The sequence below is a fragment of the Trachypithecus francoisi genome, unplaced genomic scaffold (genome assembly GCF_009764315.1).
Source record: "Trachypithecus francoisi isolate TF-2019V2 unplaced genomic scaffold, Tfra_2.0 Lachesis_group21, whole genome shotgun sequence".
Lineage (NCBI taxonomy): Eukaryota > Metazoa > Chordata > Mammalia > Primates > Cercopithecidae > Trachypithecus > Trachypithecus francoisi.
The window spans coordinates 17,137,820-17,147,049 of record NW_022681467.1 but is presented as its reverse complement, the minus strand read 5'-3'; positions in this window follow the sequence as shown (position 1 = coordinate 17,147,049).

The window sequence follows — 9,230 nt, the reverse complement described above, 5'->3', positions numbered from 1 at the left end:
AATAAAATATAATTTAGTAACAAAAATACATATACACATTCAGAAGATCAATAGTGATAATGCCAAAATAACAAAGTTTACTCCTGAAGCCTGTTGCTTACTGGAAACCATTGAAGAGGCGTAATTACCTAGAAGAGTTTTGAGCATAAAATTAAATCAGCGGGCTTTGCTGCTCCACAAGGAAACTATTCTACTCCTCTCAAAAGCCTGTGCTGAGTGAGGGAGGCAGAGTTGAATGTGGAATAATCTCTCTTTATTCTTCCCATGTGGCATTTTCCGTGCCAACTCTCCAAGTTCTCAACAAAAAAAGTGATTTGAACCAATACAAGAGTAACTTAAGAGAGAGCTCTCACAAGGGACAAGAAATGACACACCCAGGAAAAAGAGCAGAAATATCCACTTAGAAAATGAGGCATCTGTCGGATTAAAGAGAACCCAGATGATAAATTTGACATATTTTCTCCCAAGGGGATCTACAGTAACATTAAATGATAGTGCAAAGCAAAATGGAAATGGGTACAGCTGGGATCAGCTGAGACAGACTGAACTTTCTACTTGTAGAAGTCAGTGTGGCCATTAACAGTCTAATTTGGGATCCCACTGACTACAGCTTAGATCCTAACTCTGCTATTCACTAGCTGCAGACTTCAGGCATCCTACTTAATGCCGTGGAATTTGAGCCTTCCATCTGTAGAATGGACATAATGCCACCTACCTCATGGTGCTGCTGTGAGGATCAAGTTAGCTTTTGAATCATTTAATACATAGAGTTCCAGGCATATCCTAAGTTTCAAAGAGTGGTATTTTGAAGATCATTTATGGCTGTATTTACCTTTTTAGCTGAGAATTCCTCTTCATCTTAATACATAATCTATAGAAACTCTTTTAGGAATTTTAAAATAATATCACGTCATTTTTGCATGACATATAAAGGTATGATTTTAAATATTTGGAAAAACGTATTAGATTATATACTTTTAATAATTGATTTGCAAAGTTCATTTCAATAAGATGTTTAATAGAGTAATATTCGTTATATACCTCTGGAGAGACAAACTGCAACTTTTTCAGTATACCAAGCTTTAAGGGAAGATAACACATTTTATTTATTCATTTATCAGTTAAAAGATATTTGGATTGTTTCTGATTTGGGGCTATTATGAATAATGCTGTTATGAACATTCACATACAAGTTTTTGTGTGGATGTATGTTTTCTTTTCTCTTGGGTATATACCTAGGAGTAGAATTGCTGGGTCACATGGTAACTCTATGTTTAACTCTTTGAAGAACTGCCAGACTGTCTCCCAAAGTGGCTGCATCATTTCACACTTCGACCAGCAGTGTATGAAGATTCTGATTTCCCTATATCTTTGTCAATACTTATCACCTTTTTTATTATAGTCATCCTAGTGTGTGTGGGGGGGTATCTTATTATGGTTTTGACTTTCATTTCCCTGATCCTTAATGGTATTAAGCATCTTTTCATGTGCTTATTGGCAAGTTGTAGATCTTTTTTGTAGAAATATATATTTCAGAACCTTTGCTCATTTTTAAATTGTGTTGTCTTTTTATTATTGAGTTGTAGGAGTTCTTTACACATTTTAGATACTAGTCCTTTTTCAGATATATAATTTGCAAAATTTTTCTCTTATTCTGTGGGTTGTCTTTTCACTTTCTTCATGGTGTCTTTTGAAACACAGAAGTTTAAATTTTGATGAAGTTCAATTTGTCTATTTTTCTCTTTTGTTGCTTGTGCTCTTGGTGTCATATTTAAGAAACCATTGCTTCATCCAAGGTCACTAAGATTTATGCCTGCTTTCTTCTAAGAGTTTTATAGTTTTGTCTCTTACATGTAGGTCTTTGCTCCATTATGAATTATTTTTGTATATACTGTAAGGGTGAACTCCATTCTTTTGTATTTGAATGCCTAGTTGTCCCAGAACCATTTGTTTTTGTTTTTGTTTTTACATAAGTTCTAGAGATCTACAAAGCCTTTGCTGAAAAAAACTTTTTCTCAATTGAATTGTCTTGGCATCGTTGTCAAATATCAATGGATTTTAAATGTGGAGGTAAACTCACTGTTAAACTCCCATCATGTCCATTGGCATTGCTCAAGATGTGAATAACCTTCACCTAGCCAAATCCTATGTGTCTCTTCTACATGCTCATCAAAACCTCTCTGCAATGTTTGATACAGTCAACCATTGCTCTATTCTTCAAACACTCCCTTGTCTTCATCTTCATGACCTCAAACTATGTGGAGGCACAAACTTCCCATGCTCCAGTCCCACCTTCTCTAACAAAATACTTCCTTTTCTTCGTTTCATGAGAAAAGATGGATCTCAGGAATCTTTTGTCTATGATGCTTGCATCCCACGACACCCTTCCAAATTCTTCCCTACTCAGAATGGAATGCAGAATTTATGACCCAGACCACACCTGTTAGACATTAGTTCTAGACTTTTGTCTTTTACACACTTATTCTTATCACCCCATGTAGAATTGTATGCCTCTTTTATTACTGCATAACAAATGACCACAAAGTTACTGCAAACCCACTTACTATCTCATAGTTCCATAGGTCAAAGGTCTGGGCACAGTGTGGCTGGATTCTCTGCTCAAAAGGTTACAGGACTAAAGTCAAGTATCAGCTAGGCTGTGTTCTCATCTGAGTGTCAGGATTCACTTCCAGGTTCAAGTAGTTATTTTTCAGAATTCAGTTATTCGCAGTTATATGATTCAAGTCCCCACTAGCATGCTGGCTGTTGGTTGATCAAGGGTAGTTCTCAGCTCCTAGAAGCTGCCTAGTTCCTTGTCACATGGCCGTGTATATATATATCTCTCCTCTTTACAACATGACAGCCTACCCATTCAAAGCCAGCAGCAGAATCTCTTTTAGCATTCCTCTTTCAGGAAGGATCTAGCAGTCCCTTTTAAGGACCCACTTGATTAGGTCAGCCCTACCAGGATAATCTCCCTTTTGATTACCTCAAAGTCAATTGGTTTGACTTATTATATCTGCAAAATTAATTGTATCTGCAAAATTCCCCCAACTATTTCAGGTAATACAACCTAATCAAGGAAGTTAAATTTATCAGATTCACAGTTCTGCCCATGCTTCATGGGAAGGGGTTATTCAGAGTACATGTACAAGGAGGTGAGAGTATTGGAGGTCATCTTAGATTTCTGCCTAAACACACATACACACACACACTCATAGTGCAGACCCCAAATATTAAAGTTAAATCTAACACGTTTATAGCATTTAGTGAGCTCTCTCATTTAATCTCCATGTTACAGGCAAATGGAGAACCTTATCACCGTTGTACAAATGTTGAATCCGAGGTCACAAAGCAACACCATAGAGATTAAAAAACAGAACCCATTTTTTCTCCTGTCTCTAAATTTCTCTTCTCTATAGAACCACCACGCTGTCATAGAGATCATCACATCCTATACTTAAAAAACGCCATCACTAAACCACCTGACATTTTGCAATGAACAAAGAGCATTTGTCAAAGGCACAATGTCATTTCATTGTCATGGCAACCTATTAGTACAGTTTTTAGCATTTCTGCTTCGAATGAGGAAATGAGTGAGTGGGCCCCTCAGCACAGTACTTAGCACAGTAAAGAACAAATAATACAGCCTGACCAACATGGTGAAACTCCGTCTCTACTTAAAAAAAAAAAAATACAAAAATTAGCAGCTCATGGTGGCGGGCGACTGTAATCCTAGCTACTCAGGAGGCTGAGGCAGGAGAATCGCTTGACCTCGGGAAGCGGAGGTTGCAGTGAGCCAAGATCATGCCATTGCACTCCAGCTTGGGTAACAGAGCGAGACTCCATCTCAAAATAAAATAAAATAAAAGAACAAATAATAAACTCCCCGCTTTTGGTGCTGTTATAAATTAATTTATGGATACCATCATACGAGGTGCTATGAAGAAAATACAAAGAAACATGATCCCTGCACTAGAAGGATTTATTTGTTGATAATACATCGGGACTTGATAAATCCCATGCATTCCCAACATTAATTAGATTTGGTTTAAATAATGCCAGTCAAAAAGGGAGTTCAGCAGGGTAATAAAATCTAAACAGAACTTTGCTTTTGAAAATCTAGTCTACGGGTCAGAAAACTATATATTCCACTGGCCAAATCTGGTCTCTCACCTGTTTTTATATGGCCCATGAGATAAGAATGGGTTTTATGTTTCTGTGGTTGGAAAAATGTTAAAAGAAAAATATTTGGTGATTCATAAAAATTATATGAAATTCAAATTTCAGTGTCCATAAAAAAATTGTATTGGAACACTGCCATGCTCATCCACTTAAATATGACCTGTAGTTGCATTTGCATTATGACAACAGGGTCAAAGATTTCTAACAGAGACCATATGACCTACAATGTCTAAAATGTTTGCTGTCTGGCCCTTTGCAAGGAAAGTTTGCCAGCCTTTGGTCTAGCCCACTTACCCCAGAGTAGAGAAGAGGGAAGGGATGAGGGTACAGAGGCAGAGTGGCAGGAACCCAACTCTTTAGCTTTAGGGGAGGAAAAGCAAAAAAGCCCCTTGGAGTCCTCAAAGACACAGGGTTTCTGAAGTCCAGGGCCAGGAAGTGGCAGAATCTCAGATGGTTCTGCTGCCTGACTGATTCCAAGCCTTGGTTTCTGCTGCTTTACGAACCTTTGTAGACAAAGGGAGCTGCCAGGAGTGAAGGCTTCCTTGGACCCAGCACTCTTGACCTTACTGGGTTGGACAAGAGACAATGGCTACAGTGACTTCTGGGACTGAGGAGTGGGCACCTTCCCCACTCCCCAGGTGTTTAAAAGCCCTAGTGTGATTGTGTGGTTCTGAAGAAGACAACAGTGATTTGGGATGTCGCAGTGTGTGTTCTGCAAAAAGCAGAGCCTCAGACAAAAATTTGAGTGCAAGTATTTTATTTGGAAGGTGATCCCAGGAAATATAATGAGGGGTTGGGGGATGGAAGTAAAACAATAAGGAATAATTATGGAGAGTGTTACTGCTGTGGGCAATGGGCACAATCTCACTAGAGACGGCAGGATGGTATAGCACACACCTCAGAATTGTCCCACCAGGGTGGAGACAAGGGGTATTTATCCATCAGCGTTCTCTTCTCTTTGGAAGGGAGTTTTTCTTGAGGGTAGTGACTCCCTAGTAGCTCCAACCAGCCCCTCATGGGTCAAGCAAGCTCCTGGAGCCAGAGAAGCCCTCAGGGAGAGAGCTGCATGTGCCGGAGGCAGGAAGACTTAGGCATGAATGAGATGGTACTAAAGTTAAGGGAGGTTGAGGAGACAAGGAAATATGAGTAGGGCACCAAAAGTGTCTACTGCAGTGAGCTCCCCTTCAGCCTTGGAAAGTTAGCAGCGTTGGGAGAGAACATTCAAAGTAGACTTAATTTGTTTAAAAAAATAATGATACTTCCAGCTGCTGGAGTGTGCCAGATGTTCATATGTGTGCCTTAACTTTCCTGTTAGATAGCAGACTCCTCAATGTTATGCAGAAAGACACATTCTGAAGTTTTCTTAGTGGATTACTCGATAAGGAAAAAATATTAAGAGTTATTTGCTTCCTCTTTTCTTTCTCTCTGGCTATCTTCTGGTATGGATGGTATTCACAAGAAATAGAAACAACAAAAGTCCTGAATAGTCAAAAATAAGGTACTCTTGAATGATCAAAATTAATTACCAAAATCAGTGAGAGCTAACCAGCTCTGGATTATTATTTCCCATTTTAGATATTCTAGCCATTAGGACAGAAAACATGAAAGATACACAAATACTGTAATGTGTGTTATATTTTAGTAACAATAAAACCTCTAAAGGTATGACTGCACTGTGGGCTTTGTTTAATGATTTAAAAAAAAAAGAGAGAGATGGTAGCATTTCTAGTTGAAATTGAATCCAGTCAGCTTTCCAGATTTCAGAGGCTTTATAATGGAAGAAACAGTCCATAAGCGGGTCATGAACAATCTTGTCCATTAATCATCCCAAGTCTAGCAGATATGCGTGCTGGGTGCCAAGAAAACCATGAGACTCTGTCTCAAAGACAGTGTGCCTTTCTAAATTTTCTTCTTAATGTGAAAGTCTAATGTTTGGATTCAGTTATATTTTTCATTTGTATGAGAAAATGGACCCCACTCTAAGAGCAAGGATAAAGCAACACACCCAACCTTCAAGAGGCAAGAAGGATGCTTGGTAATCAGAGTCTCAGGTTTATACATTCAGCAATGCCCTCCCTGTTGATGCTCAAATACTCAAAGCTGCCATTGGAAATATAATGGGCATTTCAAACTTAACTTATTCAAATTAGAATTCCTGGTTTTTTTGCCTACTCCTTTCCAGACTCAGGTTAAAACTCTCAGGATTATCTTTGATTAATGGCTTTCTCTTGTCCCCTTGGTATAATTGATAAGTATTATCAGCTCTTCCTCTAGCATATTTCTGAAATGGAATCACTTCTCAACACTACTGAGATAACCACCCTGGTTGTAACCAATGTCATCTCTTGCTTTGACCACTCTATCAGCTTCCTGGTTTCATTTCCATCCACTCTTGAGTTCCTGCAGTCCTCTCTGCACACAGTAGAAGAGTGATTTTCTTGAAGTATAAATCAGACTGATTGTGCAGCTCGTCTGTTTAAAATCCCCTAGTGCTTCCCTCTGCACTAAAAATAAAGGCCAAACTCCTTTCCCAAGCCTATAAACCTTCATGTGATTCTGCCCCTGCTATTCTAGTTATCTATTGTTGCATAACAAACTATCCCAAAACCGAGTGCTTGAAGCAACAACGATTCATTATTTCTCATGGTATTGTAGGTTGACTGGCCTCAGCTAGCTAGTTCTTCTGCTCCACTTGGTATTGACTGGGGTCGCTTGTATGGCTGTGTTGGTTGGGAACCCCACAGGGGCTGAAATGTGCAACATGGTTTTCCTGACACATCTGGTGCCTCAGTTGGGATGTCTGCCTGGGATGCTCGCTCCCTCTCCACATAGTCTCTCCACATTTAGTGGTCAAGTTCAAGTTTCTTTACCTGGATGCTGAATCTCAAGAGAGCAACAAAGGAAGCTGCCAGAATCGATTCTTAAAGCTTAGGCCACCACATTCCATTGGTCTATGCTATTGGTCAAATTAAGTCATAAGGTCAGCCCAGACTCAAAGGGGAGGGAAGAGAGACCCACCTCTTGATTGAAAGAAGGATATTAATATACAAGAATGGGAGAGATTTGGGGCAGCCACTTTGGAAATAACCTTCCATACCTACCTGCCTCTCCAATCTAGTTTCATATCAATCTACCCCAGTCGCACTGTGCATCTTTGTCATTCCAAAAGGTGCTGAGATAGCAAGTGCTAGTGTTTCCCACAATATCCTTCCACCCATCATCTTCCAGAATAGAACTGAATATCAGCTACGTTCATGGCTTCCCAGAATATATACTACATTTCCTAGGCTCCCTTGAAGCCAGGTATAAACATATGACCATATGATTCCATTCTGAGCAATGGAATAGTGTCCAGTGGAAGCCTTGGTGAACCCTCCTTAGGAGAAAGCAGTGACCTATCTGTTGACCTCTTCCTCCTGTACCCTGTGTTCTTCGATGCTGGTTGGACCTATGGGGACATGGAGAATGAATGTCTTGCCAGGCTGAAGAAGCCTCTGTCTCTGAGCCCACAGGATGGCCAACCAGCCCTGGAACAATGATCCCAGGATGTTTCTTTGAAGGAAATAGACTGCTAACATGTTTAAGCTACAGTTAGAAGGTGTTTTTCATCTTTCACAGTCACTTAATCCTTACTGCTGGGCGTTTGCAGTGGAGGGAATAGCAAGAGCAAAGGGCCCAGGGCTGGAGAGCATCCAGAATGGGAGCAGAGCCAAGGGGCTGAGTGATTGCAGAAGAGGCAAGGGTGGCCAAATCATGTGGAGCCTGATAGACCTGGCTTTTCCATCAGGGTGAAATGGGAAACAATTATAGAGTTTCAAAGAAGGAGTGACAAAGCCTTACCTACACTGTAGAATCCCTCTTGATCCCTTGTGCAGAAATGGCCATGGCAGCACCATGGCAGAAGGAGGGGCTGATTAGGAGGTACTTATCTAGATGAGAGAGAGTAGTGGCATAGACCAGGGTGAGGGCAATGAAGATAGTGAGGAGTGGTCAGATCATGTGTCTAGTCTGAAGGGAGAGATGCCAGGATTTGCTGATAGGTTGGATGGGATTTGGGCTATGATGGAATGGGAGGATCAGTGATGGTCTACAAGCTTTTGGTCTGAGCAACTCCTAGCTACTTGGGAGTATTGCTTAAGCCCAGTAGTTCAAGGTTACAATTATCTATGACCATGCGACTGCACTCCAGCCTGGGTGACACAGCAAGACCCTGCCTCTAAAAGAGTGCTTTGCTCTTGCTGTTCCCTCCACTGGAAATGCCCAGCAGTAAGGATTAAGTGGCTGTAAAAGATGAAAAACACCTTCTAACTGTAGCTTAAACATGTTAGCAGTCTATTTCCTTCAAAGAAACATCCTGGGATCATTGTTCCAGGGCTGGTTGGCCATCCTGTGGGCTCAAAGACTGAGGCTTCTTCAGCATGGCACGACGTTCATTCTTCATGTCCCCGTAGGTCCATTAAGGTTAACTGTTGCTAACTATAATGGAGTAGGTTGAGAAGGAGCAGGGTGTTTTTTTGTTTTTTTGTTTTTTTGTTTTTTTCAGGGGTGAGACATTTGGAGTTTGGTTTTGAACATTGTATTAGCCAGAGTTCTGGAGAAACAGAACCAACAGAAGGTGGAAAGAGAAAGAGAGAGGTTTATTTTTAGGAATTGGCTCACACAGTTATGGAGGCTGGCAATTTCAAAATCGGCAAGAAAGCAGGAGTCTGGAGACCCGGGGAAGAGTTGATTACAGCTTGAGTCTGAAAGTAGCCTGGAGAAGAATCCCCACTTTCTCAAAGGACCTGAATCTTTTCTCTTACAGTTTTCAATTGATTGGATGAGGCCAACCCATATTATGGAGGGTAATCTGCTTTATTCAAAGTCTACTGATTTAAATGTTAATCACGTCTCATACCTTCATGCAGTATTGAACCTGGTGTTTAACCAAACCTCTGAGCACCATAGTCTACCTAAGCTGACAGACAAAATTTACCATTAAGGCTGGGCATAGTGGCTCCATACCTGTAATCCCAGTGCTCTGGGAGGCTGAGGCAGGAGGATCA